This window comes from Triticum aestivum, chromosome 7A (assembly GCF_018294505.1).
Source record: "Triticum aestivum cultivar Chinese Spring chromosome 7A, IWGSC CS RefSeq v2.1, whole genome shotgun sequence".
In the NCBI taxonomy this organism is placed as follows: domain Eukaryota; kingdom Viridiplantae; phylum Streptophyta; class Magnoliopsida; order Poales; family Poaceae; genus Triticum; species Triticum aestivum.
The window spans coordinates 680,098,551-680,109,632 of NC_057812.1; positions in this window are offsets into that span (position 1 = coordinate 680,098,551).

An 11,082-nucleotide genomic window follows, 5' to 3' on the forward strand; every position below is an offset into this window, starting at 1 on the left:
CTAAAGTTTACTATTTAATATATTACCAAGTGACGTGTCAACACAAATTGACATAAATTTAGTGGCAAAATAGGTTTTTAAGTAAAAAAATTCAATATAAATAGGCAAGTACAGTTTACATTAACTAGTACCCGTGCGTTGCAACGGGGCAAAAATATCTCTACCCCTTCTTGGTAAAATAATATTGTGCAGAACTACACTACACGTTAGGTGATTGATCCATTTTCTGCAATAAAACAAGAAAAACAAAGTTATGTCTCTCCATATTCAGATTGTGTGAACTTTTCCCGCTTAGAAAATAATCAAATAGTAAGCAATTATAATACTGTTAACAGTGGAGTCTTCATTTACTTATCTTGACCAAAATCTTCCACTCATTTGGAGAAGCTAGTAATAGATCGCATCAGCTATTAAATTTACAAGTAAGATAACATATTATAGGAAATAGAAATTTTTCAATCTCTGAAATTTATCTACCCAAATATATCCAGTTAATATTGTTTAGGAGTTCAGCAGCAAGTAGATGTAGCTTAATTTTTAAAACGACGCTACGATTAAAGTTCATTCAATCTCAGTGCCGTGAGTAATATTATGAGTGCAAAATGAAGCTATACATTATCACAATAAAATTTTGAAATTTCTCTTATAAAAATGAAACATTAGTATATAATTTAGTTGGGTCTGTCGAACACATTCACAACATTCAAAATTGTGTTGAATTGGCTTTTGTATTTGTTTGAATCACTGGTATGACCTTTGCTTTCTCACACTGTGCGGCATAAGCGGTACCATCTTGAAACCATACTAAATTCCGAAAGGTAATCTTTGATCCAAACACAGTCCTTTGTCGCTTCTTAAGCGGTGATGTACTTCATTTGATGGAGAATTCGCCCCAGAACCTGCTTAGAATATTTCTAACTTACCGAGCCACCTTTATGTGTATAACACAGAACCCGAATTGAAATTGAAAATCGCTCGGAGCAATGATGAAGATTGCAGCGATGTAACTACTTATAACATGTAAACATTTTACGCATTGCATATTTTAATGTAAAAAAACATTCCTTTGAATCACGTGATTCTTTAAAAATATAACTTAATTTTTTTGAGTGGTATGAACTATTTTTGAATTACAGAAATATTTTTTTACATACTACAATAAATATGTCAACTAGTGACCTTCTGTCAGTGACCTTGGAAGAAATGGTCATGGATCTATGACTATTTCAGACCAATTGGTCAAAAGCTGTTTGGGGGGCTCCAAACCCTAAACCATTGCGACCATTTTGGTCAGAAAGGTCGTAATTTCCTTACATGAAATGGTCATAAAGCAAATAGCGCTAGTCCGTTGCCTTATTTGTAGTTGTTAACGACCAATATAGATGGTCATAGCCTTGTAAATTATGGTGGTTTGCTATGACTAGGCGCCACCTCATCAGTTTTGCCTATGTGTCATGTCCATGTGGCAGTTTTTGCCCCAGGTTGTGAAGCAACCTATATTTCCGTCATTCCCAAAATTCCCAAAAAAATCTCATAATTTTTTTGGTCATATCTCCGTCAAATATGTAAAAACCTTCCTTGCCTAGTTCAAAAATAATTCAAAAATATTCATTTTCCTATTCTGTTCAGAACAACAGTTTGTGAAGGAAGTACCACTTTGGCATGTCCAAATAGTAACCATTTTCTACAGTGCTTTCCTATGCCTAAATAAACATCCTCCACCAAATGCCATCTCAATCCATTCATTATTTTGAGCCGAGCTTCAACATTCGTATTTATGTCCAGTGTGGTAGTTTGCAAAGCAAGTACCACCTAGGCTCCTCCTTTTGAGCTGAAAATTTGTGAAGACAGTCTTGTTAGTAACTGATCATCCTCAGCCAAAACTCATGCCCATTAGCTATGTACATTTTCCGTACCGCTAATCAAACACTTGGCTGCTAATTCATCTTTGAGCATCGATCGGTCTCCTCGTGAGAATTTTATGTTGTAATTTTCTTTCTAGAACCTACCTGGGGAGTGCCCAACCCACTAGACATGCCTAGGCTGCCCAGAACACATGGCAACGCCACGGTCACGCAGTGACCACGCGGCGGGCATGCGAGTTTACGCGCTCTAGAGTTGGGGGCCTCGGCCACCGCCCAAACCTCGATGTATCACCACCAAACCATGTATTTATGATTAAATAGGTACTTATGTAACTATAAATGATTTTCGGAAAAAATAAATAGTAAACTATGAGGCAGCTGTAGTTCAAATTTGACCCGCTTCCTACTGAATCGGCGGGAATTTGTCTTTTTCACCAGAGGTGGATCAAAACTTTTGACACCAAACCATTTTGTCAATTGTGCATTAAATATGACCTAGTATTTTAGAAAATTGATTTGGTCCAATTTTGCAACAAATATATGGTAGGTCCTTCACAAAAAAACTCATTTCGGGCACTCGAAAAATGGAAAATGTATTTTCCGTGCAAAGAAAATGAAAACTCCCTTAGGCAATATTGTTTGGAATTCTAAGATGCACCCTTGTGCACAATATGAGATCATTTGAACAACTATGCCAAGAATGTGGCCATAAGATTGATCATTTGGCTTGAAAGCCATGAATCTTCACGCATGATAGCTCATTTCTGAGAACACTTTTTTAAAATAATTGCCATATTGCAAGTTTGTTATTTTTCCTGGGAACTTGGCCACATATAATGATACAATGCGAAGGTTTCCCAATTATTTGATTTTTTTTGAATTTTTTATGCCCGTTTCAAAATGCGAATGATCGTTCCTAGCTAATGGTTGAATCTTGGAAATTTTTTGGTGTTTTTATGATTAAATAGATACTTATGTACCTAGAAATGATTTTTGGAAAAAATAAAGAGCAAACTACAAGGCAGCTACAATTTAAATTTGACCCGCTTCCATCTGAATAGACGGAAATTTGTCTTTTTCACGAGAGGTGGATCAAAACTTTTTACACCCAACAATTTGGTCAATTGTGCATTAAATATTGCCTAGTATTTTAGAAAAATGATTTGGCCCAATTTTGCAATAATTATTTGGCAGGTCCTTCACAAAAAAACCTCATTTGGGGCAATCAAAAAATGGAAAATGGTTTTTTCATGCACAGAAAATAAAAACTTCCTTAGGAAACATTGTTTGTCATTCCAAGATGCAGCCTTTTGCACAATATGAGATTATTTGAACAAACTATGCCAAAAATGTGGCCATAAGATTGACCATTTGGCTTGATAGCCATGAATCTTCACACGTGATAGCTCGTTTCTTAGAACACTTTTTTAAAATAATTGCCGTATTGCAAGTTTGTTATTTTTCCTGAGAACTTGGCCACATATAATGACACAATGCGAAGGTTTCCCAATTATTTGATTTTTTCTGAAATTTTTATGCCCGTTTCAAAATGCGGTCAAAACAGCGGGAATGACCGTTTCTAGCTAGTGGTTGAATCTTGGAATTTTTTTGGTGTTTCTATGATTAAATAGATATTTATGTACCTAGAAATCATTTTTGGAAAAAATAAAGAGCAAACTACGAGGTAGCTAGAGTTCAAATTTGACCCGCTTCGTAGTGAATCAGCGGGAATTTGTCTTTTTCACCAGATCAAAACTTTTGACACCCAACTATTTTGTCAATTGTGCATTAAATATGGCCTAGTATTTTATAAAATTGATTAGGTCCAATTTTGTAACAAATATATGGTAGGTCTTTCACAAAAAAGACTCATTTTGGGCACTCGAAAAAATGGAAAATGAATTTTCCGTGCCAAGAAAATGAAAACTTCCTTAGGCATCATTGTTTGTCATTCCAAGATGCACCCTTGTGCACGATATGAGTTCATTTGAACAAACTATGCCATGAATATGGCCATAAGATTGATCATTTGGCTTGAAAGCCATGAATCTTCACACATGATAGCTCATTTCTGAGAACACTTTTTTAAAATAATTGCCGTATAACAAGTTTATTATTTTTCCTAGTAACTTGATCACATATAACGATACAATGTGAAGATTTTCCAATTTTTTTGAATTTTTTGTGCCCGTTTCAAAATGCGGTCAAAACGGCGGGCATGACCGTTCCTAGCTAGTGGTTGAATCTTGGAAAACTTTTGGTGTTTCCGTAATTAAATAGATATTTTTGTACCTAAAAATGATTTCTGGGAAAAATAAAGATCAAACTATGAGGCAGCTGCAGTTTAAATTTGACCCGCTTCCAGCTGAATCGGCAAAAAATTGTCTTTTTCACGAGAGGTGGACCAAAGCTTTGGACACCCAACCATTTGGTTAATTGTGCATTAAATATGTCCTAATATTTTAGAAAATTAATTTGGTCCAATTTTACAACAATTATTTGGTAGATTCTTAAAAAAAACTCATTTTGGGCACTCAAAAAATGGAAAATGATTTTTTCGTCAAAAGAAAATGAAAACTTCCTTAGGCAACATTGTTTGTCATTCCAATACGCACCGCTTCTTTCTTGTCACATATGATGACACAATGCGGAGGTTTTTCATCTCGAGGAGGTGCTAGAACTGGCGAATGCTACAACTAAAGCACATAGGGGTGATGCCGGCGGTGAGGCGGTAAACTGCGGTTGTGCGCGACAGCGCAACGACGGGAGGGTCAACAATGTGTTCTATCTGAGGGAGAACAAGGAAGATGGGGAAGAAAGTATAACGTGGGAGGTGAATCAAATGGTTAGAGATGAAAAAGTCGTAGGATCACGAGGTGATCGACCGAAATTTAGGCCGATTGACCGGCAGCTATCAGCCGCCTTTTGGAAAATGGCGTGATCCAAATTTGCAACACAGATTTGTAGGCATTTAAAAAAACTGGAGATTTTTTAGTCCAAATTTTGGATATTCGAGCGCGAGACAGCCGGCCAATGAGAAGCGAGGAACCACCTCCACGCGGATTACCAAGCTGGACACGATCTAAGCCGTCCACCACGCACCCATCCAATGATGGATCTTCTGAAATACCAAAACCCTAATCCACCTACCTACCCACCCTTTCTTTCTCCAGATCGGATCGAGGCCGCCCCGCCTACTCTCCCTCGTCTCCGCCACCATCTATCCACCCCCGCCTACCCTACTATCCACCACCGTCGCCACCATCCTGATCCACCACCGCCGCCACCAACCCCATCCACCACCGCTGCCCCCACCCACCGACGACCTCGTCTCCGTCACCCCCCTCATCTCGTCTTCATGGCGCGACCATGGCATCCCCCCTCCTCCTTCTCTGTTAGGGTTAGGATTTCCGCCTAACCGTCCCCCGATCTGGCAGCCGTCGGCTGCTCCGGTCGCTTCGCTGCTCCTCCTCCACGCCCACCTCGTCCGCGTCCTCCCGCCGATGGTGGCGATCTCCACGCGGACCGCCCTAGCTCTGACGGAGTGCACGGCGCGCCCCAGCTCAGACATGAGCCTCGGGCGGTCGGCGCAGCACACCGACGCCCTGCCGCGCTTGGCGTCCCAACACTCCTCCTCCACGCCCACCTCGTCGCTCTCCCCCGGCACGGCCACGCCCGCCACCACACAACCATACGCATCTTCCCGCAGCACCCGCATGTGCCACACCACCTCGCCGAGCTCACCTGGGAGGCCGACGGGAGGAGGCTGCGCAGCGTGGCGAGGTGGGTGTTGATGCGCTGGCACTGCTTGCGCTCCACCTTGCTGTGGCTCCACCACTGACGCAACCTTCCCCTCTGCGGCCGCCGCGGCGCCGTCCTCCCGAGATCCCGACCATGGTGAGCCTCCCCCTCATGCCTCTCCCCCTACCCCCTTCAGATTTCTCTCTTAATTTATGTGTCTCTCTGTAGGTACCCCGAACGCGAGGGTGGAGCATTGACCGGAGTTAGGAGATGTGGTTGGACAAGCGCGACGAGGATCGGCAGTAGGCCAGCAGACACCGCTCCTGCTATATATGCTAAGCTGCTGCCAATGTTTGTGCGATGGTGCAGGCTTAGAGCATCATATCCAATAGCTGCTGCCTGTAGATGTGCTTGTTGTGGTGTCATGTGCTTCTCCTGAACCTGTTATATGCTTAGCTGATTAAACGTGCAGTTTTTTAGTATTTTGGTCTGACGGCTTCAACGTTTCTTTTTTTGGCTCAAGTGCTTAACTGATGAGCTTATGTTGAACTTTAGTTTCCTCTTGTCCGAGATGTGCATGTCTTTGGCTCATGTGTGGATAGTAATTTATCAATGAGCTCGAGACCATAACAGTGTAGACTGGCGCTGGTTTTGTTTAATCTGGATAGTGTTGTGTTTAAGACTGTTAGTCCAGGGTCTGTGTAGTTGTAGAATGGAGCTATTTGATGTCAGAACATTTCATTTACAAGGTCAAATTTATACTCTCTATATGCTGATCAGTTTGTTACTTAATGTTCATGCAGTATCAGCGACAACAAGAAGGCCTGGAAGACCGAACACTACAGGTATGTGCAGTCGCTGCCAAGCTTTCTGATATTATTAGCCTACCAGATAATTTCTGATATTGCCTTTTGGTGATTACAGGGCATTGAAGATAAAGCTTACAGAAAGAAATAAAGATGGCCATATTCTCACATACTCCTGGATTTCATTTACATCAACTTCTCAAGAGAGGAGTACTGCTTTTTAGTAGTCTCATCTCACTTTAAAGTAAATTAAATGAAAGGAGTACTCCTTTTCAGTTGTCTCAGTTTAAAGTAAATGAAAGGAGTACTTGCTCCCTGTACTAGTTACTTCTACTACTTATTTTTAGTTGTTTAGTACTACTCTGTAGATCTGTGATACTAGTCTAGTCGCTTGTATAATTTTGTTTATTAGTGTAACCTGAACCATGTAGTAGTACCCTGTTTGCATATGTGTGATTATGTGTGTTGTGTAGTCTCTAGCTCCAGTACATGTGAACTATATGTTGTGGTGTAAATCATTTTTCATTCTATCTTATAAACGTGTTTCTTCAATAGCTATTTCTGTTCAAGTCTTGTTGTCACCGATGTTAGCATTTAGTTTGTCTCAAGTAAAAAAAATACTGAAAATACAGTGTACAAATCAGCCCAAATATGTGAGCCTCGGTTCTGAAAACTAAAGAGTTCATATATTGGTAGATAGACTGTGATTTAGGATATGCTAAACAGAAAGCTTTATAAGATGGAATTCTTAATATCATGACTTCACTTTGTCCTTTAATTTAATATGGTTAGAACTACCATGGTTTTTTAAGTAGTTGGGGCATTAAGAAGCAGTATGCTGGATGTTTGGCCTTGCATCCGTCCTTCCATGAATTCATGCTTGTGCATTGCTAGTTATTGCTTTTTTTGCAGGTCTTCTTCTTCCTCGATCTGGTGCAACAGCAACAATTCAAGGTCATGGTCATGAAGCAGCAGCCATATATTTTTCTTCTTATTCTTCCCTGAGATGACATGAGATGAGGTTTGTTTTCCTCAAGGTCAAGGTGCAGCAGCTCGATTTGATTTGATGTGATTGGATTCATTTTCCTCATGCCTCTCTGTTTGCATTGCAGGCTCTATTGGTCGGTCTTCAATTCTTCATGCTGCTGCTGCTACTGCTACATGAGGACCCTCTTCAATTCTGCATCCGTTGCGGCCGCCGCAGCTTCCACCTCTACCCGGCCGCATCCACAAGTGTAAGCTCCCCCTCCCTCCGTCCTAGATCTCTAGGTCTGTTGCTGTCATGCGCCATGTTCTTGATGTTGCGCGACCTCATGTGGATGCCACGAACGACGCTGCTCCTGCGTGCAGATTTGATTCGCCGCATTAGTATGCGGTTGTTGTCTCGCCGTGGTTGTTCAAACTGAGATGTACCCAGTTGATTCGTCATCTCGGGTCATAAATTTTTCTGCATTCCCTGTTGTTGTAGCTTGTTGGATGCATAGTTTGATCTCCCAATGGGAATTATTAGTGAATGGTGATGTCTGTGGTCACGAGAATGGTGATGTAGTAGCTGGTATGCTTGATGCGTGTATGTCCATCTCTTTACTGTTTTGCTAGAACCATAAATCCTGATGCGCATGATGGTCATGGTCTGGTTTGTTAGATCTATTCTGCTGGTGCTTAAAATTTGACATGCCTAGATTCTAAAACAAATTTTACAGCATTCTATGTTGTAGCCAAACACTTGCTCTGTATTTTATATTAAAACCATGGTATTGTGTACCTGCCAACTACGAGTAAATTACTACAGTTTTTAATACTTTGGTTTTTTGATACTTTGCTGTTCGATTTACTTTTATTTTGTCCCTAAACATTTTGTTCTACAATGTGCATATGCTGGCATTTCATTCAAGACAAAGAAGTTGGATGAAGCATAGTTTTACCTCATTGAGCTAGTTCTGGGAGTAACGAACTCCTTGTAGCAGAACTTGTATGTGTGCTAGTTCTGGGAGCTAATCCTATTTGTGTGTTATATGATGTAGCAGAACTTGTAGGGCTCCTGTGATAGACTTGGGCTGATACACTTAGGCTGTATATGTGTTATCTAATTGTAAACTTGATGCTGATCACATTTTTATGTATGTTATATGATGTAGCAGATTGCTTCCTGCTGTTATTTGAAATATTGTGTCTGTTTTCTGTATTTGCATATTGAAATATGAAAGAACATGACCTTGACAGTAGGGTCCCACAAACTAGAACGTCACATTTGGGACCCACTTACCAGAATTTGACAATTGGCATGCATTAAAAAAAAGAGAAACAAAGGCTACGGCCCAAAGATAAAAAGGCTATAATGTTGGGCTAGGCCCATGAAATCGACCAAAAATTGACACGAAAAAATATATAGAAAGGTTGAATTAATGGGCTCGGCCCATATAAACACCGAATTGTACCGGGATGATTCTTGTGCCACATCATATTGCCATGTCGGATGCCTACCTGGCCTGGGGAGGCTGCTAGTGACCAAAACAAAACAGTAGACATATTTTGGTCGTAAACGTTCACGACCTTCTCACAGAGAAGGTCGTTAATTTCATTTTACGACCGCCAGCTTTTGACCTTCTGTTTTTGGTCAAAAAAAGTCGCAAATGAAAAACAATGATCTTTCAGTGACCAATAGTCAAGGTCACAAGTTGATATATTTCTTGTAGTGACATTGCATATTTTTTTAGAAAAATGTCACACACATTTTGTGAAACGTGTGACGATATTTGTAATGAAAAATTAGTTTGTTGAATGGCAGGAACAATTTTTTACACTATAAATACACCTTCCTAACTTACTTATTCTTATCCTCCCGCAAAAAATCCGGCGGGCGAGGTGCGAACTTGCTTGTGAAGGAAAGGGCAAAAGATGGGTGCGCGGCGGAGCAATGATGGCCCTGCGGCGTGTGCCAGGCTTTTGTCAGCCGGGGCAGTTGCCGAGGCGATGTGGGGACATGGGGGCGTCCATCTCCCATCGCGCGCCACATGTCAAGCCTGGCCCGCAGGCGGTTAGGGTCTGCGTCGCTTCGCCCTCTCCTCCGTGCCTTCGCCCTGATTATATTTCCTTCCTCATCGTTGCTACATGGAAGGATGTCAAAGGTTAAGAATAAAGTTCAAGTTGATGATTCAGAGACTATTATTTCGCTGGCCGATAAATCCATTGGAGAATGCTCTAAGACGGTTCTCAAGTTTCCCCTTGAATGCAAGAAAAAGCACAACAATTCCCATGGTTATGAAACTTGTCATGTGAACCCAACATCAACATTGTTAGGTCCCTTGTTGTCATCAACACCCATTGCACATGATTCCTTTCAGACTTCGATTGAGCCGGTGTGCCGTCAATCTCAACGAAGAAATGTTCGCCATGTCAATCTTCACAATATTTTGGTCGGCAAAGTCCATGTCCAATTCCTCGAGAGTGTGGACAACAATCATTCAGACCGCCTTTTTCATATCAGCAAGGGCAGTATTAGAATTGATACTGATAACCCACAAGTATAGGGGATCGCAACATTTTTCGATAAGTAAGAGTGTCGAACCAAACAATGAGCTAAAGGTAGAACAAATAATCCCTCAAGTTCTATCGACCACCGATACAACTCTACGCACGCTTGACGTTCGCTTTACCTAGAACAATTATGAAATTAGAAGTACTTTGTAGGTGTTGTTGGATAGGTTTGCAAGATAATAAAGAGTACGTAAATAAAAGGTAGGGGCTGTTTAGATTAAGAAGCAATAAAGTAAATATAGCGAGTGTGGAAAAGTGGTGGTAGGAGTTGCGAAATTGTCCCTAAGCAATTGACTACTTTACTAGACCGATAGCAAGTATTATGTGGGAGAGGCCACTGCTAGCATGTCATCCCTGACTTGTAATTCTATGCACTTATGATTGGAACTATTAGCAAGCATCCGCAACTACTAACGTTCATTAAGGTAAAACCCAACCATAGCATTGAGATATATTGGTCCCCCTTCAATCCCGTACGCATCAATTTCTATGCTAGGTTGAAGCTTCTATCACTCTTGCCCTCCAATATATAGTCCTATCAACATACAACTAACCCTAGGGTGTGATCCACGCACACAATCATATGATGGGCACCAAAGGACAGCAACATAACCACAAGAAAATTAAATCAATCATAGCAATTCATCAACCACTGATAGGACAACGAAAATCTACTCAGACATCATAGAATGGCAACACATCATTGGATAATAATATGAAGCATAAAGCACCATGTTCAAGTAGGGGGTACAACGGGTTGCGGGAGAGTGGACCGCTGTAGATAGAAGGGGGAAGGTGATGGCGATGTTGGTGAAGATGGCGAAGGTGTTGGTGTAGATCGCGGTGATGATGATGGCCCCCGGTGGCACTCCGGCGCCACCGGAAGCGGGGGGGGGGGGGGAGCCCCCCTTCTTCTTCTTCCTTGACCTTCTCCCTAGATGGGAGAAGGGTTTCCCCTCTGGTCCATGGCCTCCATGGCACGGGAGGGGCGAGAGCCCCTCCGAGATTGGATCTGTCTCTCTTTGTTTCTGCGTTCTCAGATTCTTCCCTTTCACCGTTTCTTATATTTCCAAAGATTCATAACTCCGAATGGGCTGAAATTTTAACACAATCTCTATCCGGATATTAGCTTT